The following is a 23535-nucleotide window of genomic DNA, read 5'->3' as shown; positions in this document are numbered from 1 at the left end:
AAAATATTGAAAGTCGACTATAGAATAGATATTCGGAGACTGTACATGGGTGGAACACATCTCCTCACGCCGGATATTAAAAAATGTGTAATTTAATTAAATGTCACTTTCAGTTGACATAGTATGACGATCAATGTTGCTGAGGAGCGAATCGCGAAAATATTTTAATCTCAGGTTAAGAAAATTCGAACTGAAAATTTGGATACTCAATACATAGAAAACTCCAATCAGTGCCAAGAAGACAAATTACTATACAGAGGAAACCCATTTACTAGTCCGGCCAAACGCCCAGTTATATATTCGCTTAGCCTTTTTTCCAAACTATGTTGGAGTCGGCTTCCAGTCTCACCGGATGCAGCTGAGTACCAGTGTTTTACATGGAGCGACTGCCTATCTGACCTCCACAACCCAGTTACTTGGGTATTAACACGATACCCTTCGGTAAGACTGGTTGTCAGACTTTCAAGCTTCTGACTACTGTTAACGACTGTCAAAGATCTTCGAAAATGACAGCCGGGACCCACAATTTAACGTGCCTTCCGAAACACGGAGGAACTCGATATGTTTAAGATGGTCACCCATCCACGTAACAACCTCGGCAAGCGTAGCTTAACCTCAGAGATCGATCCGTGCGGCTGTTGTAAACTAAGCCACGAGCTCCAAACGCCCAGTTAACCCACATTTTTAGTAGCTTCACGATAAATAGTTGCAGTACGCATGTTTGGTACAAAACTTCAAACATCTTTGTTTGGTGCTATATCATCAATGATGGCTAAATATAGACATTGTCATCGTATTTGGTTGCGTCATTTTTCGGGACCTTGACCCAAATTGACTTATTACTTAATATTATGGAAATGTATACCACCAACGCGTTTAAAGTAGAATCAATCTATCTTTAATGTGCCTACGTACTGCGGAGTAGATTTTTCCTTATAAGTAAATACAACTACTAGTAGTTTTGACCATTAGAATATAAACTTATTATATATTCAATGCGCGAGCGGATGCATTTCCATGTAAGGTTGCGTGGTGTTTGTTTCGTTAAATGATTATTTGTTTATATTATTTTTTATTATTCTTCATATGAATTAATGTGGCAATCAGCCTTTTATGTCATCTTAATTTATATTATTTAGTCGATAAAAATGGATTTAAAATGTTTCAGCATATTACCAGAGTAGGCAGAGGTTGGATCAGATTTTTTTTTGTAGGTATTCCATCGAAATCAAATAAGCTTACGCACTTAATTATTCTACCTATCACTACTTTAATTAGATGATTAAAAACTATTAATATTTTCTTACATGTAAATGTTTATCTCGTACCTGGATCTGGAAGAGAAAGAAAAGTAATTAAAGATCATATTCATACATAAACTTAAGCCTACATGTCTTACATTTTGAAACGCATAAATTCATAACATAGAGAACGGATTGGCTTTTCGTGCTATTAAACCAATAGTTTACTTGTACATACGTAAATTAGAGCAAAAAAGTACATTAATTCCTGTTGTTGAAGACATACTGGTAAATGTTATTTTGGGCTGTAATTTAAAAATACTGTAGAAACCGCAAATAACTGTGATAACTATCGCAAAAAAAGTAAATTCTTTGAAGGGGTTAGCTAGTATAATGTGACGTCCTTGGCACGGCTAATTATAACTTACTCCTGCATGTACTGGGTCACTGAGTCATGTATTTATAACGTCAGGTGTCGGAGCTTTGTAATGTTACACCCTATTTAATGAATATTCCATTACTAGGCTGCGATAATGTTAGCAACACAAGTCAAAAATAGCTTATAGTGACTTTATATTTACAAAAAAGAAAATTAAGCAACGTTGCCTCTCAAAAGCTTCGTAAATAAATGCACAAACCGGGAACCACTAGACGGTAACGCTGTGAATCACACGCCGCAATTCACTCAGTTTAAAAGTACTGTCTCTACATGTAGTAGTGTCGTATATAGTTAGTGTGTGTAGTGCAAGTTCATTGTGAGAGCCGGCGTTTATTACTGCGTTGTATAGAAGCGCTCAAGATCTAACAGCTGTGTCAAGACTTGAATGCCGCAGTGGCGCGTAGGGGCAGGCGCCTACTCATCCGACCGCGACGGACTACACGATAACTTACTCAAGTTCCCACATGCACTTTTCCATTGTTTACACGCGTATTATGTCCTTGTAAAAGCGCCCACCTACCTGTCTATTACGTAATAACGAGCAGAACCGATAATAGTATTATCGAGTTTCATATAAGCACAAAGTACTCTTCGCACCTATTTGCAAAGACCTCCCACGACCTCGTTTTGTACAATGTCTATATTAGGAACATTAGTTTTTTTATCATAACCGTATTAACGTACGGAAAAAAAACATGATTGCGTAAACTACATATTATTTATTATCTACTTTTAAAAAGAATGCACATACATATGTAAAGCTCCAAAGAGAGGATCATCATGTGTATATGTATAAGTAGTGCGTAAAAGTAAGTAAAAATCAATAAGATCTTAATAAGTCCAGTTTAGAAAGAATAGAAAAGGCAGAGTTCGATGAATCCTTTACTAAATCAATTAAGATCAACACCTTAAGTAAACACAATAAATCTTCTTTCAATCTGAAACTGTTCCAGTGAACACGTAGCATTGGTCAATAAAGATAAAATAAGCCAAGATTCGCAGATTAGCGTAACAAACAAGATGCGTACTACAAACGGGTATTAGTTCCTATCTAGGAACTTTCCGATCCGGTTTCATAGTGGGCACTCGAACCGTAGAGTCATTAACGTAAACGGTCGTAGGTATAATAAAATAGCAAACAGTATTGAACGAGCTTATCAGTTGTGTCGGACACAGTGGTAAAGGCGGTGATCACGCGTCGGACCGGTCCGCGGTCATCGACCCCGCTAGAGCTTACGCGCTTCTCCGCTAGGCCGCTATGTGTGCAACTAGGTTTTTCAGATGATAACCTTATTTAGTAACACCTCGTCTACTTTCAAAGTAACGACTCACATAAAAACATGTGCAGACCATTCTAATCAACTAGGATTCTACATTCTAAGTTCTTTGCCATATACAATACACGCACTGTTTTTTACTCTCTACTTCTCAGTACGCACACACAGATATCTTTCATCTCAACGAATACTTCTTACAGAGATGGTCGCCGCAAGATTTTTTAATCATGTTGATTTTTGAAATTCAATTCACCGAATAAAATCGGTCAAAGTTTTATTTTATTTTGTGCCATTACGAAGACATTTATTTTTATATTTTGCTCTGGTTTACGAGGGCATAGTTGATGTAACTAAATATTGTTGAGATTATAAAACAATACCAACGTTGACTTTAAATTTCAAACGGGAAAGACCATTGATTGCAATTTGATATGAATGCATATAAAATTATCTAACATGCCCGTCATCAAGCTGTGAAAGGGAAACAAATCTCTAACTGTGAATTGCATTGATGGGTAATTCACTTCGATTCTTTCACAATTGTCAATATTAGGATTGCAACAATAATCACAGAGCCGCATTTGAATCAAAAACAGCTGGTATATTTAACGAGATATTTTCATGGTAGCACGCGATCAATAAGCGGAAAATAACGCGGTATTCGTTGACTTTCTCTGTGATTGTGACAGTAGTCAGTTATGTCTATCGAGTGACCTACAGGTCTGTACGGTTCAATCCGCACCGGAATCATTTTATTATTCAACTTGAGTGTTGACGTTCGGAGTTAAAACCTGTCACAGCGATGTTGCACACTTCTGACACTGAACGTTGAACAACACGTACAAATATTCATGTGTAACGACGAACTAAGCTGTTGAGAACTGTGACACTAAATATTGAAAGATGGTAAAAATATTTTCTGAATTTATAATCAACGCTGTTACTATTTACTTTACTGACCAATATTATCAATAAGATTTCACTTAACTCGACGTGTAAATATTGCGATCTAACGAGTTTTTAATCTTCAACAAACAGCTTAGGCACAAATTATATTTAATTGTCATTTCCCGTGTGTCCGGTATTACAAGTATATGAACAAGTCTAAGTAAGTTTTTTCTTGATTACATCGTTATCCGGCTAAAATTGCATTCGCTATACCTACAATATGTGTAGGTGAGTAGAGTTCACCGAGATAATGGCACAAAGAGTGGCCGCAGATATTCACTTGGGCCCAGATTAGTTTGGACGTGACTAAATTCACTAACCTACGTTTGAAACCATTTAAAGCACATTTCGTATTTGTAAAGGTTATTTGAAGTCCTTTATACGTTTTAACATTATCTTAGTATTAGAGGTATGTTTTAAATAAACTCTTTTCGTACGTCACATGTAAAAAAAATATATTTTATCTATTTTTTTTTTGGTACAACTTTAGAAGAACGCGTTGATGTCTTTTGACAAAGCAATTAATATCCCGCAGAATATTTTAAAAATATCGAATGTAATGTCAATTTATTAATGAAATTAAAATAAATTTACAAAAAATGTGGCATTAACATAACCTCTATCAGCTAACATCGTTGGGTATATGAGATCAAACCTAATTCAATAGCGGTAGGTACTACCGAAATGCCAAGTTTTGTAGTTATGTGCTTATTTAGAATCAGCCAGCACAATGCCAGCGTTGCTCTTCGTGCCTTTACCTCTTAAATAAGCAAGTATAACAATCCTTAACAAACATCTAATTTCCTGATGTCGATTCTAAACATACACAATTTACTAAACAGGCGCCATTATGGATTCCGTTGCGTGTGCTTTGTATTTTTTTCGATAACGAATATTTAACAAGTAATAGTCATTTACAAAAATTAGCTATGATTACATTCGTTGGTTTATATTATGTAGATAAATATAATTAAAGAAAATACATTTATACCTAGTACGAACACTAAGTCTCCAGCATTTAAAGTTTCGAAGCAGTTTTAACTAACAATTAGCATTAATATCCCGACTTAAACAGAATTGTTGCCACAAAGTTGGAAGCGCAAATGTTGTGACAAAATCCGGTACTTAAGAGCATATAATAATTTGATAAGTGGGTGCATACATAAGAGCGCTAGGTGAGCAGAGGCCGGGGCAGCTGCAGTGAGTGCGCTCGCCAATGCGGACCCATATATCAGCCACCACCTGTTTTATCTGAGCATGTTTTTACTGCGAGCGCCAAGTGCCTACCGTAGTGCCGCCCGAACTGCCTGCCTGGGCCTTTATACCGCGCTCTGTACTGCAATAAGTGAGCACTCCGAGTGCACACTTATTTTACAAAAAAACAGCATTTTTATGGCTCACTTTTTACGTTTAAATACAATGGAAATATTTTAAATTTAAATGGTATGATGCGTAATACTCGTATGTTAGTGACGTGTATCGTTTCGTATTATTATCCTTTGCGGTGAAACTCCCACGGGAATTAAGACTCGAGTGTAATACTTTCACTCCGTCCAAAACTTGCTCGTTATGTTTTTACCGCGTAATTATGGCAACTTGAAGTGCCCGGCATTGTTTGTTTCAATAATAATTGGATCACTAATTAGGAGTCATCAATCTTATCTCTATAGATCAGACATTATTATTTCTGTAAAGATAATAAATGTATTTAAACACTTGGTTGTAGTAACGTATTTAAAAATCACGTTATTTTACTGTAATAAATCAAGATGCAGAAAACAGAATAGATCGAATAGAAATTCGGTTTCCAGCAGAATTTCGCCAACGTCGCGTTGTTATTAGATCCGTAGGTATTCAATTAGTGAGGAAACTGTAGGTATTTCAATAAATCTCACGGCTTATTTCAACACTCTATTAGTATTCGTTGGTATCGATTGAACTTTTTTCATTTCGTTCCGTCGGTTTTATGCGTAGGTAACTCGTTCGGCAGAAATCCCGGCAAGGCACCGTGGGCCGGAGGGAGACGACACCAAATTGCCGACATAACGTCAACGATAAAGCACTCAGCCGAGGAACCAATCTCTTTTACGGTTTAATCAGAACTTGCCTTACCCACCTAATATTACACGTTCCACGTTATACGATACCAATTTTACGCAATTCTCCTTGTGCGACCACGTCACAGGTGGTTTTTGTTTATCAATTAACTCTGCCATAAATATCAATGAATCACAAATGAATTCTGCAATCATTCCGATTGAAAATGTGACAGATATTTTTTTGTTTCTAACGTCAATTTGTTCAAATGAGCGCAACGTTCCGTAAAATTACAATTGCACTTTAATCTGTGGAGATAAACTGTTGCGTGGTCGATCTTGTTTTATTTGTTCGTTTGTCAATGACTGTGATCCGTTGTGACCGAGTGCGATTGAGACTATTATTATCTTTTGAAATCGAGTTCAAAAGAGTGTACTATTTTATCGTCTCAATAATTACACGTTGGCATCATAGCTACACATTTATTATAATTCAGACTGTGTAGCTTTAAATAAAAATAAAAGTTACGTTGCTGCGCATTTTCCGAACGTAATAAATTAAAAATATTTTAAAAACCTATATGTTTTACATTTGCATAAATACGCTGTTAGAATAGGGTATAATCTATACTAATAAAGCTGAATATTCTATAAAATAACTGTACCTCAGACCTGTTTCTCGCAGTCAATATCCTTCTAATAATAGAAATATTTTTATTTTAAATACCTGTATCCTATGCCACATGCTCCGTTACGGTATTTGACATCAACGAACTCACATTATTTTATTTTATTTTGTACAAAACATAATACAATTTAATTCACGTATTGTATTTTTTACAACTAGTAAGATGCACTCAAATTTTTCCAAAAGGTCTCTCCTCATATATGAATAATATTTATTAAAATAAAATGGTGTTGGTCTGTTCAGTAATTGCTATTTAGTACCAGTAGGCTATTTAAATTATTAATGAATGTAGAAGTCTACGAAGGAAAGGCTGTCGGGTAATCCTTGGCACGGTGCCACATGGATCGGAAGTGTTAAGGATTTTCTTATCGCGGGTTACATAAGCCTTTGTATCGCTTATATTGTTTCAACAGTTCTCGTCAAGTCTAGGTAACTTTAAACTCCTATTGAAATATATGAAACGCGTAAATCATTAATGAAATTATTGTTTTATTTACTTGAAGTACTTCAACGATTCAATCCTAACCAGTATTAAGTCATCAATCATTATTACTCAATAGCTATGGAGGCTTATATAATTATAACCAGATTCTAGCAAACTCTATCAAATTGGTTTAACGGTAAAATTGATTCCAGATAATGAAAATATAGGCAGTATAAGCAATGGTTGAGAGACGTTACGACATTAGTAACTGTACAAAGTACGTATATACTATAATGAGTGGGTCCAAGGCTCGTGTTGTAAGCGTTGCATGCAACTAACATAATCGCCGCGATACGAAAAATGTACAAGCTTTCTAACCTCGTTCCCTTTCCTATGTATAATGACGGTCAATTTGTCATTTAGAACCTTTTTCGAACAACGATGTTAATGGCAAGTTCAAGTACTTACACTAAGAAGAAATAAATCGTAGCAATCAAATGTAGAGCGATGCCTACGATAATATAATTTATGTTAATGCTCAGCATACAATCAAAATGCATGAAAAAAGAAATGCATAGGTATTAAGTAGGCTATAAAACCTCCCTCAATCTCTGTCGACTTGAATTTTCACGTCTTTTGTCTCCAACAAAGTTTAATAGGCTTCTGAATCCCCTTATTTTTTACGAGGGTTACTTTTCGCCTCCCGATTCCTTAAGCAGCTGCATTATCAGTGCTATGAAAGTATTAGTAGCAGAATTCGTCGTCTGAATCAGAGACAACTTCCGTTCACCTTGCCTATTCAATAAAAGCGTCCGACTCAAAAGGAGTAGCAATATTTTTCTTTGATTAAGCTTCCTTTACGGCGCTTTTTTCGGTAGCTATTAACCTATTTGCGTGACCTGAGTCCGCGCCCGGTTCGCGAGGTGCCTACTAAGCAACGAATGTATACAAAAAATAATTCTGTATTTTCGCACAAACTTAAAAAGTTATGTACTTAGTTTATGTGGGTGGAGGAATTGACAGAGTCGCCTGAAATAAGTGGCCCTGCGCCAATAAACAACTTGGTAAATTATAATTTTTGTGTGTACAATAAACAAAATTATTTAAGTTCTCAAATCGAAGCAATCAACAATTACAACATATCTATAACATATTCTTGTGAGTTTTTTTTAAACAGTACAGTTTTAAAAACCGTGGCATCAACAAAACTAAATCTCCAAACTTACTAAATTAATAATTAAAATTACTTACAAGAAACAATTTATAAACATCATTATACGACGCACGTGTATTGCAAGACTAATAAGAAAATAACAGACATACAGACAAACTTACACGGTCACAGTTTGTGTTACATGTCATCTTTAAAATAAAATCTACCTGTTTAAATAATTATGTTGGTTAAAGTACTCTCCGATGCAGCGTTTAAGTTAATTTTTACATTTAAGAGTACGCACAGTTAATGTGTAAACTAGCGGCGGCAGACCCTTCGCTATCGATTACCACTGTGGCTAAGGAAAAGTAGGTTCGCGTGTGTGCGCCACTATGTATTTATTTTCTTGCCATGTTGATTTATTTATATAGAACATATTTTTCGTGTTTCGTTCTCACGCCGCTGTTGGACGTAAGAATGATACTTTAATTGCTACAACAATTATTTAATACGGTTAAAGGTTACTACGAGTATTGAGTTATAATCGGATTTGAAACATGTTAAATATACTAGTCCCAAACAAATTAGGTCGGGGAAAAATTATTTTCGCATTATAGTATGCATGAACTTATAATAAAATCTATTTGGCTTCAAGAATCACAAATGAGTAGACGATTCATTAGGTTTCTTCCAGTGAGCTCGTGAGGTACCCAAATATTGAGCTTTTTTGTGTACAGAAAAGATTTTATTACAAGTTCATACATACTATAATGCCAAAAGACTTTTTCCCTGACCTAATATTATTATGTCAATTACTACCTTAGTTTTTAATTTAGGAATAGCTACAGTAAACAATTTCACTTGAGTGAAAAATACCACCAGCTACTAAGAAACCTAAAGGCTGACGTGTAATATCGTAGATTAAAAACTCGCTGGTATCACGTAATTAAACCAACAGACAGCTATAACCAAAACAATAATAAATTCTACACGGCATTTAGCTTGCCTTATTTAAGATTCTGCGAAAGCTAGCCGCAACTTTGATACTACAAAAGCAATTGCAGCGTTTTAAACTTTAAATTGCCACTATAAACAAAAAGTACTATGAGCACTGTCAAATACATAAATATTTGTTATGATACTTTCAATTATTTGTACTTATTTTGTAATGTATAATAAATAATAACATTTCTTGGATACAAAGGGTACAGCCATGCATGTAGAGTAATCGTCAATACATGTGTAACGGGGGTTGTAAACAAGTTGGTCGGTATTTATCGAGCCCTCATATCTGAAGCGAGTGAAACTGACATAAATCCGCGTTCATTACCGTACCACTAAAGTAACCTGACAAACTTTAGCCATAGATTCAGGCGCCACGATCGCCCGCCCGACTATAGCCGCCGCCCGCCCTACCTGTGCCATCAACCTTATCTAATTTTATCTCACGTTTGTTTATTCTGATGAAACTTATATTTAGAACACATACCTACAGACGAATTTTACTTAATCTATTTTCTTCGTTTTTTGATATTACACTACCTTTTCCAAGTGACGTAACTAAAATAGTTGATGTCACGTAACCTAACATAATATTATTGGTAACATTCTTCTACTGACTTCCTCGGAGACGGTTAAGATAAAGTAGACAATAAAACAACGAGTAATAATAGTTTATCAGTAGTTACCCGGCGGGGTTGAGATGAGTTAATTAACCTGAAGTTTAACTCAGGACGTCGGCATAAGTTGCGATGAAATGAGCGGAAGGCGCGATATGAGAAAACTCGGCGAACAGCTAAACAATGATACCGCGCCGTCAACTTATCGCTCCCATATTGTTATTGTAATAAAAAAACTTTTACTCCATTCTGTGTTATCCTTGTTTATCCAGTTAGATGTGTCCACTAAACATGTTACATTGCTGTATGATAAACTTCGCGATATGGTACAATGTTCAATAGTGGTGGACGTTTTTTTATAATATATATTATGTAAGGTTAGCTGTGCATATACTCAGCCCTAATTTTTCTGCGGACTAAAATTAGTCACCGACTAAACAAGAACTATTTCTATCGTAACAATTTTACTTAATCTTACGTCTTTTTCTTTACAAATTTACACCAATCACGAATCAACTTTTCCGTACGTGTTTACTTTGTTCGTATCTCAGACTAAATTGTCATAATACGGAATGAACGTAGGTCTTACTTATAAAACGAAGTTGTTTATATTGTTCCAATAACATGTAAATATGTATTAATGGCATACCGACGCCGTTATTTACGCTTACATACTTAAATTCCATTCACACGTTATACAAGTCCAAGCTCTGTGTCATGGTCACACCTGCTTGATTACATAAACTTTGAATTTATTATTTATGTTTTATTTACCATCAGTTTCAATGACGATATATAACGAAGTGTGAAGTACCAAAGCGTGTGACGAAATAAATGATCTACGTTCTACTTTTATACCTACATGTTAAGCAAAGTATTCTTCATATTTTAGGACGCAGTTGGAATCTTTCACAGATCTAAACACTATTTTCTTTTTATCATTGTATCTCAACTTTACAAAAACGACGAATTTACACAAGTTACGATTGTCCAATGGGAACACGCCTTCATTCAAGTATAATATTATGCAGTAGTAAGTATAAAAATAAATTCAATTAAGTTGTTATTGCCATATTTTATCTCTCAGATAACAAGAAATCGTATTATGATACCGGTATTCATTTTGTATTGTTTCGCTGCATTATGCAGATTCTGCGACGGTCTCGGGTTTATCAAAGGACTCGCGAGCATATTAATTACAAAAGTATTTCATTAGTTACGTAATTCTAGATCGATTGTTAGCTGCTGATTTTATGTCGTTAGATTTTAATTATCTCTTAAAACTTTTATGAGTTCTTCATTCAATCAAGTGCTTCAACAGTTTTTATCTACTAGACACTTGTTTTAAATATTGAAAGTCTTGTATTATAGATATATTATGTCAATAATTAAATATTATAGCATTTTCCTCCTCTTGTAGTTATAACATGCTGCATTTAAATTGATGTTTGACGGCACGCACCATACTTATCATAATATTTCATCCGATGGCGAATATTAAAATAGAAAGGGACCTTTTACCTTTCTATAACAATTGTTAACGGTGACAATAGCAGAAAGAATGTGTTCGCAGCGAAGCTCTTATGGCCCAGGTAGTACTGGGGGCCATCCATCAATATTGACGCGAGGTGTTTTAGGTGAGAGTCCGACGCTTCCGGTTATTCTTCCGCCATTATTTGACTTGACTTCACCAATAATCACACTGAGCTTCTATTATTCGACAAGTAACAATAAAACGTAAAGCAATCTTGACGTCTCCAATGCCATGGATTTTTGTGATGAATAGCTTTGAGTGACACAGTCAATTAGTAACTGCAATATGTCTAAACTGTAAAGTTTAACCCATACAAATGAAGAAAAGAATATGCGATTGTTCAATCATTTAAGTATGCACAATAACAGAGTTTACGTTAACGCCATTGATGCCGTGAAGTGGAAATTTGTAGTTGACAATAACTAATGTTGTGCCTCTGACCTGACGGGTTACTTATAAACGCTAAATACTTGAGTATTTAGGGCATCTGATATCTCGTATTCACCTATTTGTTACAAGCTTTCACAATCGATAGCCTTTCCATTCCATGCTGATACTTTAGTTTATTACAATTTAACTTCCATGTTATAAACGCAATTTATGTTTGTATTTCTTTTCAAGAGCTACATCATTACGATAATAATAACAATTTCACATTGCAAATTACAAAAAATACTGCTTTTCTTATAAGTACACGCCATTGCAGTAATTCATCATAAGCTGTGTTACCAAGTTTAGAATCTCAGCTTAACTTTCTAACAAAACACGACTTGTTGGATTACCTTAACGTACATTACAATGTGAGTGTTTAAAGGCTTTGGATAAAGAATAGGTCGACGAAAGAATGTTTGCTGCGGCTTATTGAGTGCAAACACTGCGACCGGGGACGCTCAAACACTCGCCCCCTATCGCATCTTTGCTCAGCGAAATTATTAAATAACTGCGGATCTGATAGAACTACTCCGCAAAGAGGATGTGGATATAATACAAAGACCGGTGACCGACGACATCTGGGATGCGGACCGAACCGTTGTCTATAACTAACTTACTTTTTGCTTAGTAATAGTTGTACGTAAAGCTTTTCACATATCAAAGCTCACACGACGCATTTATAAAGTTCAGACGCAACACCAACGATCAGTTAATAACGGACGTTGTTTTTAAAATGTTTAAAACCAAGGTCATGATAGCGTATGGTCATGGGAAAACAGAAAAAATGATACGAACGAACTGTGAGCGCGACAAGTGTTCGGCCGGACATCGAACCGCGCCCGTCCAGCAGGTTTCGCCTGTCCAGACCACATCCGACCACTTCGCATCCGTCTCTTCGCGTCAACTGCAATTATGTAACGGACACTCGCCACTCCAACCTTCTAACTTACTCAATTAGACGAACCTCGTTAAAGGGAAACCGGCGGCGAGTTAGAACCGCTTCTCTTTATTTTGGTCAGTGTGTTTTAAAACATTTTGGTACTCATTTGAAGTAGACAAATGTTTAATATAATATTGTGCTCCGAATAAACGTATGTAACGTAGTACGTACAAAACTAAGATGAACACGTTATAATTATATGCAAATGCAAATAATAAGCGTACAGAGCTTTCGCAGAATCGATACTTTTACGGCACCGAATTAACATCGCAGTTATCTCCATGAGGTTGGTGTATTTGTCCATACAAATGAGTAGGAAGGAGGTCAGAGACAGTATGTTAAACATGTACAGTGTAACAAGAGGACGAGTGCGAGTTGAGAGGAAGTAGGTAGCAGCGGTTACATAGCATACGTACACAAGTGCGCACGCTGTCTCTGCGGCTTCTGCGGTTCACATCCCACACGAGCACTTTCACCGATTCCCTGCTCATTAGCGATGCCACGCCGACTCTTCAGCAAACACTTGGCGCCTACAAATGCCTCGTCTTGTTTCACCCTCCACGTAATGTTCCTACCTTCACGTGTTTGCGAACAATCTTTTCAACAAATCGACACACAATACCTAGAGCGTTTTGAGAGCTTTCTAACGACGTTGCTTTTTTATATTGACACCTAATTCTCTATAGTGACAAACTAAAATTGATACTTGCTCAAGGTATGTTCCTAGCCACGTTAAATGCGTGGGTGCCACAATGCTCCTTTCACTTACTCCATTGAATTAAGTTTATATTTCAGTAAATTGTCTTATACTTATTAGATTCATTATTTAGCATGACGCTTTAAGTTATCTGTTTACATTTAGCACACTATTTTTAGCTAAAGTAGTTTAACTCTATCTGGGAATGTTGGTCTCCAAGCTTTGTTCATACAGCTGTTTTGAAATACCTGGAGGCAGATAGCGCAAGATAAGTATAATCAGATGTGACGCCACAATTCCCCATGCATTTGAAACAAGTTAGGGCGTGGCACGTCGCTTCCACACGCGAAATACATTGTGCAGCTTGCAGAGTCCTTCAAACTGTTGTGCGCCACTTCGGACGTGCTAAATAATGGCGTGCATGTGTGAACGCTGCCATGTGATTTAAGTGACGATGACGGCTTGTTACATCATTATAAACGATGGAAATGCTCATGACATCCATCATTCACATGCAGCTTATCATTTACATGCTGATCAGAGAATTATAATTTATATAATATAGAGATGCTTAACTCATGTTTCAGATTTTGAGAACTCTGATATGATTGATAAGACAAAAGCAGGATCTCTATAGTTATTTGTTTATAAACCGCAGCTTATATTACCACTAACGGTTACTTATGCGGCAATGTATAGAAGGTGTATAGAACAAGAGTTTGTGGAGAAATGAAGGTAAGTAAATGTGCAACGGGCGTCGCTGGCGCCAGCCGGAACGTGTTACATAACATTGTTTTGCTTTTCCGAAACATACGTACTTTAAGCGAGTCTCATTTGCATTTCAAAATATAACACTCAAATAGTACCCTACAGTATCGTCATACCGTATATTTTACGAAGTGCGCTAATACAGATTACGTCGCCGCGTCGCCATGTGGAATATTTCTTCTTTTCTACTAAAAATGCTGTACATTTTTAAATTTCATTCAGGTGCAGCCTGCTCCGACGTAGAATACTACAATCACGGCGCAGCGACGCAATGGTAAAATAGTTTTACATTTGAATGGGCAGAAATTTAAACCGTGTAGACGAAGTTCTAAACTTCCGTCTGCGCTGGCTTTCCAGATTCTTCCGGTCCTTGTAATAAATATTTGTGCCGATTCCTCGTATTGACAATCTTCAAAAGTACTAACATGTGGGTATTGTATTTCTATTTTATTTACGTCTGACTCTGTATACGTGCAGAAGTTCTTTGGTGTGCAAAATTTGTCCTTGACCAACAAACGTCCGTTTCGTGAATCGTTAATCGTTATATCGATATAAAGCTGTGGTTGGTGTGCACCTACAGCCTGTTCCGTAAGATTACTGAGCGCTATTCAGCAATTTTTTCGCTTTCTTTTTGCATGTAATAGCAGCAATAAAACTCTCGTTGCAGATATATTCGGAGCCCTAAGGAATATGAGATGAAACAAAGTTAGAATATGTCTTGAAGATGGCGGTTTGTTACTGCTCGATAACATGTGTATTTTTAATTTTACGTAAATTTTTATATGTTATTTGATAGTAAAAGTAAACATTTAACTCACTACTTCTATTGATTTCAGATAGTAACATTATAACAAGAAACCGCTTATTAAAATGTTTATATCACTATAATAACACCGTGAGTAGAATTCTACATAAGCATTTGACTTGCTAAGCTAGTCACATGTACCACAGATACGTGGTGTATGTGAGCAGGTTTGTAATTCTGTTTAATTCTTTACTCTCCGTATTGCGCCACTAGAACACAACTGGATCACGGCAAAAAATTACATCTTTGTGCTTTTACAATTAAAATTGTAATACTGAAAATATTCCACAAAGACATATAACTAGCTTAGATTATATTGCTTTCTCTATTTCAAGCGAGCTTTAGATTCGAATTATTTATGCAGCTTGAAATTGTGTACTCTCAAAAGAATCAAGTAACAGTATAAGTAGTTTCTCTGAATGAAAAAGTATGTATTTCATGTCACCCAACAAGTGATTAAAGCCACTGCGCTAGTAGCGCTGGTACCAACTCACACGATTCCGGCTCCGTAAAAGTTTGTATAACTGAACCAGCAAAGAGCAGTAAAGCAAATAAAATTTACCTCAATATTTCAAATAACTGCTTAGTTTAACGTAATTTTTACAGTAACTCCTTAAAGTAACGGCGCGCGTGGTCACGGTAGATGGTTTCTAAGACTAACAAAACTTTAAACCGTAATAAACTTCAGGATATTGAAGTAAGAAATATAATACCAAATTCAACTACAGCGAATGGCGCCTTGCCACGAACTGAGAATAAACAATCTTGCAAATATCAATCGATTATGCATTATGAACTTAATCCCTATTGAACAAAAATTTCCCTTATTAAATTCAAATAAATATTAATGTTGCATCGTAAAATTAAAGTCGCATTATTATCATAATCGCCTACATTCTATACTTGTAAAATGTTTCTAAACATAGATATTATGTACATGTAGGTATTATATTGCCTATACATAGCTTTAAGTATAGTAGCGCCATCCAAGGAAACGGTTGGTGGAGTCGACACGCGTCATGTGCTGCATCACGGAACATTTAATAGAAAAGTTACAAGTTTGTGACTACAGTTTGTACAACTCTGACTGGAATTTCAAAACCCGACCTCGATAAAGATAAAAGACGAGTAAGGTTTTTTTTAATGCGGATGTACGATAGAGCAAACATAATGTATGTAGATTATATTAGCAGGATTAATTACAACGTTGCAATGGATTTTGATTCATTTAATTACGTAATGCGTGGTTTAATTAATTTCGGTATTTAAATATTCACATGTTCCGAAAACGTATATGATATGCATGTCTATTCGTCATGCATGTTTTCAGTGACTTCTAAAAGACTCTTCAGGCATATAGCAAAGAATCTTAAAATAAAATTCATACAAATTTTCTCTTAAAATCCAAGTCACAGTTGTTCTGAAATAGTTAACACGTTGGAGAACATGCCAAGTAAAAAAATGTAGCAAGCATATTTTATTTTGTAATGTAAGTAAAGAACTTGGCACACAGTTGCCCTCCAATACTTTTGCGGAAACTTGGCGATTGGAGCACCAACGTCCAACATATTAAAGCGATTTTGTTTTTTTGTACAAAACTTTTAGATTAGTATTGCAACGGTTTAAATTATTTTATTCCGGCTTATAATTACTATGAAGACATTCGACGTTAATAATGTCTGTAGACAAATAAACAAGTGTCAAATCGTCCTCTATTCTAGTTCCTAAACTAATATTTAACATCACCTGTATTCAAACGACATTGAATAGAGCTCGCTTGTTTGAATTCCCCTCGTTCCCACGTTAAGAGATTGTGTTGATTCTCGCACAGGATTCAATGACTCCACATGAGCATTTTGCAACCATTGTAACTTTGACAAGTGATAGAACTTACTATTGTTTCTTCTGAGGTTTTATTAATCTTTATTAAATCATAGATTACAAAACTACGGTACCATTATCAAGCGTTTATGTCGAAAAGATCCCAGATTACAGTAAAGAAAGTATAATTTCAACACTTATACTTTTCACAGGATACAGCGAAAAAATAAAGTGTTGTGAAAGGGCACGTATTGATTGTTTAAATAGACCGGCCTCGTACAGTTATATGCGTGTTTATAAGTAAACGAGCCACCCGCCGCGAGGCAGGCAACGCAACGCACCGGCCCGCGCTTTGTCAATAGTTTTCTACCTGTACAATTGAACGCGTACATACGAAACACTTCACACCACCCTTGTGCCGCTGTTTCAATGGTTCGGCTACAATGGCCAGACACCCTACAATGATCCCGTGTACACGGAACTGACGATGGTCTTCCTTCTCAAGAGTATCTAAACTTGATAATGTTTGGACTAAAATCAGTTGCTTTGTTTATGTTTACTATTATTTAGTGTAGTAGAAATGTATCTGTATATTTGTGTAGTACGAGTGAGATTAGAGTAAGGTGCTTGTTCCAAGGTGTTTATTTGGGCAAGGATAATAATTATTTTCAAGATATTGTTGATAATAATACTAACTTCTGAATGTTTTTACATTTCCCTTTTACACCAAGTAATTTGTTATGACTAAAAAACCTAACTTAATGACAAGAGGAAACAAGAATAATAAAACATCAACCGTAAATATGTAACATGAACATACTTAGTACCGGTACAGAACGAAATGAGCATATCCTCATAATATTACATTACATTATTAACCAGTAATAAATACGCAGGTATTAAGAATGAAATGTCCCAGAATGTCATCAACATGTTATGACGATGTTCGAAGTTTTACTTATTAAGTAACCAATAATGAGGTGTCAATTCGATTATGAACTTTACGCCACGTTTACAATTAATTGGTCGTTAATCGATTCGGCGTATCGTCGTGATAGCACGGGGAGGAGTATCGCACATCTGTACGTATAGTAAATAGTTTATGTATATTAGCAACATGCATTAGGTGTATATAAATATATTAAGCGTATTAACGATAATGAAATTAACGAACAAATCAAATCAACGAAAAAAAAAACTGCACTCAAACCTTTTCAATAGATGTTCACATGAACCGAGAACCAAATTTTAAACGCAGAAGAGCATTCAACTGACAAATATGAGGAAATACAAGAAAATTGAAAATGAATTACAAATTAAATTCATTTTACAAATGATGCATTTAGCTAAACGACTTCACAGCTAACAATTAAAGTGACAGGACATTTTCTTGATGCTATTACCATGTAATCCTTCAGAAGGAAAAGCGTTTAATCTTTCGTAAGGCGAAGTGTATTATCGTACCCTCTTAGCTTGCGATGACAGTACATATTAGGTTTCAATGTGGGAACGAGAGCTTTAACTTGATGTTATTTCGTCACACATAAAACGATGAAAAATTATATATTTGCGTAAAATACTTACTATGGTTAATTACTATAGAATTTAGAGAAATACCTTCAACACTCCGCATCCAGTGCGCTCAATTTTTTTTAGCGATTATGCTATAATGTCGATTATCTAAGAAAAACGTATTAAATTATAGACGATTTTTTTTTTTAGATATTCCACATGACATACAAAAACAAGTTTTAACTATCAATTATTTACAGTAGACAGAAGGCACGGCTAACATATTGTATTTATAGAAAAATATATCAATTTGTAAATTAACTGTTTCGACTGTAGTTCTTTTGTTAGTTTCAGATACTATGCTATTCTAATTATCTCACGTCACAGCTGTCAAGTACAAATCTAAAATTAGCTCTCATTTGTAGTGCACATGGTTATTATGATACAACACAATACCGTAATGCGTATAAATGCGTATATCAGTGTGTCGGTATCTATGCGTATTGTGTAGAGATCATAGGGTCATGGACTCTGCGGTACACTTGTTCAGGCTTTGCGAAACATCACTCCGGTGTAGTTTCGTCTTTATTATAGAAATGTTATTATTTCATAATTTACTCATCATCATTTTTATTTTATTCATTTTTTTGTTGGATTTCTTGAATTAACCGACCGTTTTCCGAGATACAAATTGGCTTAAATTGGAATACTTTAACCTCCATTTATTGAAATATACAAATCGTATTTAAGTTAACTTCATAGGTACTTAGTATATCTATCTCTTAAAATTGTATAAGGTATTTTAAGTGTAAACGTGTACTTAAGTTTCTTTACATATGTATAAAACTGAATTTGCACACACAAGGTCTATTCCTAATCTGATTAGATTTTAATTATGCATAATGTTTGTTTTCCTCTACTCTTCACAATTTTTATGATGGTGATGTTATTTATGTCCTCGGAACTGGAAGTAATTATCTATTTACGTCTAAATACCGATATTACACTAATGTATGTTTAATACATGCGACATGTGCTTTTCGATAAGTCCCTAACTCTAGTTATCGACTAAATTTTTCATATTCTCTTCATCCTTTAAAAATTACATATATATAATAGGTGCATTTCAACATAGTCATTATACAAAATTGGGTGTATTACAGATAATTCTACGAGTGTTTCTGGTGATCTTAAGTATAGAATTATTGAGTTACCTTGATGTTAATTATTACTTACGATGAGAAAAAAATGCAGCTATTAAAAACTGTAGAGTTTTACTACAAATTGCATTATATCTCATCGGACCTGCGTCTTGTATACCAAAGTAACAAAAATTAACTGACGTCTATATTAAAGATCGTGTTTAATTTATGTATCAAAAAGCCTCATTAATAAGTTAAACTTATCACGGATACCAGAGCTTATAAGAAGTTTTTTTTAATTAAACCCGCAACAAAGTGTTGTACTGTTAACCACCAAATGAGGCCAGTGAAGCGTGTGGTTGTATTACATATGATATTAATTTCTTTACCGAGTGCGAGCTCCACTCACATTCTAAATTAATATCGAAAATCTGGCTTTATGGTGGATAGTCTTGATTGTTTGTTTTATTACACGAACTCGTTTATTTGTGCAGGATTATGAATAGCTTCTTGATAACTCGCTTCTTCTTAATTAATGTTCGTCAATTATGCTAACAAATTAAGGATTATCTGGCACCTTTTATGAATAGTGTGCGAAATGAACATAACATTATATGTAGTTGTTTGTTGAAATTATTTTGAGCTGTACAACCATCTATCAAATGACAGATCTTGCCATTTAAAAGTGAATCAAACCATTAACATTTAGATGTAATCTTAACTCATCTATCTGGCATCAAAGAATCGGTATAAACTGAGATTGATAAACCGCGAAGGAAAGATGTAACAATGAACATTTCGCATTTTTGTTCTCACAGACATCGTCATTTCAGCGTGAGAAATTGAGAGCGAAACTGAATAGATCTCCTAGACTCGTTGTCGGCAGAAAAGAAAGCGATCCACGGCTATCTTACTTAATCCGTCGTATACCTGCTCTGACATCACGACTCTGTTGCAACTTTAGAACGTCGGCATGCCATTGAAAAATTGCCATTGATCATTACTTATAACGTAACAGTATTATTTTCATCTAATATAACTGTTAAAATGTTTAAAGAAAGATTTTTCTCTGAAACCGCTTTCAGAGCAGCAAAGCGAAGAGATCAATAAAAAATCGTGAGTAGTAAATGTTTGTTTAATATGCAACCAATTTACATTCTACAGATACATAGATTAACATTCAAATCTATTCGCTAGTTTAGTTATTTAAAATTTGTAACGGTTTTCAACGCGAGCAAAAAATATAGCGCTCGTTTTTCATTTATTGATTTGCTACGTTACACATTAGGTAATGGTGATAAGGAGAGCTAAGTTTTACCTAATGCTTTTATAAACCGCATGAGTACTCAATAACTATGATAAGGTTTAGGGCGTTGGCTATAACACATTTCTCATAGACTTGCAAACATAGAGCCCTTATAGTACGAATGTAGAATTACTTTCTTGGAACAGTTTGAAAGAGATCGGCTTAAAGATTTTGTATCTTTAAAGAACGGCGTCTACAAATCTAGTGTTAGGAAAAGTTTAAAATGTTTTCTTCTAGATTCTAGCCCGAAATATTAATAATATTCTCTATATAAAAATATTATTTAACGTAATTACACTGGTGTACAACAAAAACATGTGTATATATATCTAATAATAATAATCTACAACGAGACCTGTTATTTGGTTTGAAACAAGTTTTGTGAGAGGAGAAGAATACTAGTAATAGCTGGAGAGATAGTTAGTAATAATAATAAAAGTTTTTTTCCCCGAGAGGCACGTTTAAGACACTATCTCATTATATTTAAGAACTGATAACCACGTATAAGAAGACACTTGTAGTATTTCCATGTTTTATTTACTTTGGCAGTCTACTTACTTACTACTTTTATGAAAGTGCAATTAATTACTGAAACAGTAGTGTTATCTTCTAATTGTTAACAATAATAGAGACAGATGACTTACCTCGTTATACGGTCTGTAATCGTTCGATCCCTATTCTTATATGGGTCCCCGGGGTCCGCAGTAGTTAAAATTGCCGCATTCCACTGTAGTCGGGCGTGAGGCCGGCGCAGCTTCCCTATCTGGACCGGTCGCCAGCGGCCCGGCGAGCACTCCCGCCGTGGTTATCACATAAACTATTATTGCAACACAGCAGCGAGGGTGGCGATGAGCGAAATCATTGTTATTTCATAGAGTTGTGTGATCGAGAGTGCGTCAGGTGAGGCGTGCACACGCGCACAGGTACTGCGGCCGCGGAGACGCGCACGGGACTGCCTCGAGCGCGACGCCAGCGCCCCCACGCGCACGCGCGCCGCCGCCGCCTGCTTGCCTCTACTCCGAAGGCCCGAAGCCTCATTTACACACATGGACTCACACAATGAATGTTCAATGCAGTCCGCCAGGTTATCTAAAAACCCCCAGAATACAAAACGGGACAGTCGCCAGCCGAGCCTGGCTATAATTCGCGGGATAGCGTCGTGAATAAGGACAGCTTTGACCCAGTTCCAAAATCACACAAATATTTGAGTGAGCTTGGGAGTGGCACCTTGACGTAACAATATGTCTCGTTACATATTATTATGTACACCTCTGTTGTTGTACAGGGTGCTCACTTACACACCTCAAGTTAGCATTAGATACTTTATGAATATTCCTGGCTGACCACATTACGACCCGACATTACAAGATAAATTAATATAAAGATAAATAAAGTAAACACTAAATAAATTAACATTATTACATATGATTATGAACAATGTAGGTAATTATTATTTAACTCGCGTAACAACAGTGTGATACATATGAATAACAAAGCAAGCCGGTCTGGTTTACTTAAAAAAGTATAATTGATCTAGGTTCCCCCAGTCTCCACGAATCTTACATATTAATGTTCCGTATTATATAATTAGATATTCTAATTAGTGCGGGAAAACAAACTCACAATAGATCTTTTGTCTGCTCAAACCACTGCTTAAGAGAGCAAAGATGGTCAGACGACATAATAAATTTAATTTTTATTTTTATCGAAACTTCAGTTGTACTAAATCATTTACAATGAAGCGTCTACTGTATACAGTAACGAAATAAACATTGGTTAAATAAACTAAGTAATGATTCTTTATAAAAATTATCGAAGCCTGCTATTCGTGAAATAAACATCAGCGTATCGCGTTACTGGCACCTGTCTCTACTATACCGTCGTCGCAAACATCGTAAGGGATAATATTGTACTACTTACTTCCGCACTCCTGATCCAGATTGTTTAGCAAGCTTATGGTTGCCATGACACAATGCCGCACTAATATCTCAATCCTCTTTCAAGTTTCTTGAGTCAAAGCTATTGACAAACAAAATACGCAGTGGGATTTAGGAACGAAATTTATAGTTTGTATAATTTCAAAAGTGTATCTACACTTTGTAGCGCACTTACCCCCGGTTCCTGAGAAAATTAAACGGTAGTTTATCTATTCAATAGCGTTTTTTTGTATGAGTTTTGACACTATTGAATAGATAAACTACCGCTAGATGTTCCTCAGAAACCGGGGGTTAGTTATTTATTTTTACGTGTCAGAGTGGAAGTTATTATGAATATTAAAATCATCTATTTACGTATAATAGTAGTCTTTACTTTATACATAAAACCAAATACGAGTCCTACATAATATTCAGCAAACAAATTTTGATCACACGATTTTTACTACATATCTGTTTCGAAGTGTTAATAAGCATAAAAGACAATGCGTATTTTTCTTGAAAATAAGTTTCATAAAAAATCGAAGTAATATGCATCCAAAACGTAATTTTAAAACACATTAACACACTAATTATTATGCATCCCGCCATTATAAAATTGTGCATACAAAAGAGTTCAACGAAATCAATAAATAAGTGCGTGTTTAAACTGACGGGTTTGCGGTTTGCGCGCACTGCCAGTCGTGGTGTCAAGGTATTTCAACTTACGACAAACAAAATAATTTTAGTACCTAGTTGTACTTCAAAACCTATAAACTAAAAAAATATACCTACCTAAATAAAATAAAATTTAAACATGAGTATCATTTTTTGGTTTTC

The 23535-nt window shown here is 35.4% G+C and overlaps 1 protein-coding gene across 5 annotated transcripts in view; it reads right to left on the bottom strand.

The window, feature by feature from the left end:
* Positions 1-21778, bottom strand: part of tutl (immunoglobulin superfamily member turtle) — a 52883-nt gene extending 31105 nt beyond the window's left edge. For 3 of the 5 annotated variants that reach the window (XM_076118758.1, XM_076118764.1, XM_076118763.1), the window contains exons 1-2: positions 21427-21778; positions 1308-1334 (exon numbers count right to left, since the gene is read on the bottom strand). The gene's annotated coding sequence lies outside the window, so the exon portion shown is untranslated. The remainder of the gene's footprint in view (positions 1-1307; positions 1335-21426) is intronic. The other 2 variants (XR_012959625.1, XM_076118759.1) reach the window with 2 other exon arrangements.
* Positions 21779-23535: the final 1757 nt, after the last annotated feature.

The sequence above is a fragment of the Anticarsia gemmatalis genome, chromosome 9, assembly GCF_050436995.1.
Source record: "Anticarsia gemmatalis isolate Benzon Research Colony breed Stoneville strain chromosome 9, ilAntGemm2 primary, whole genome shotgun sequence".
Lineage (NCBI taxonomy): Eukaryota > Metazoa > Arthropoda > Insecta > Lepidoptera > Erebidae > Anticarsia > Anticarsia gemmatalis.
The sequence above is the reverse complement of the archived record's forward strand: the minus strand, read 5'-3'. Positions and strand labels throughout refer to the sequence as shown.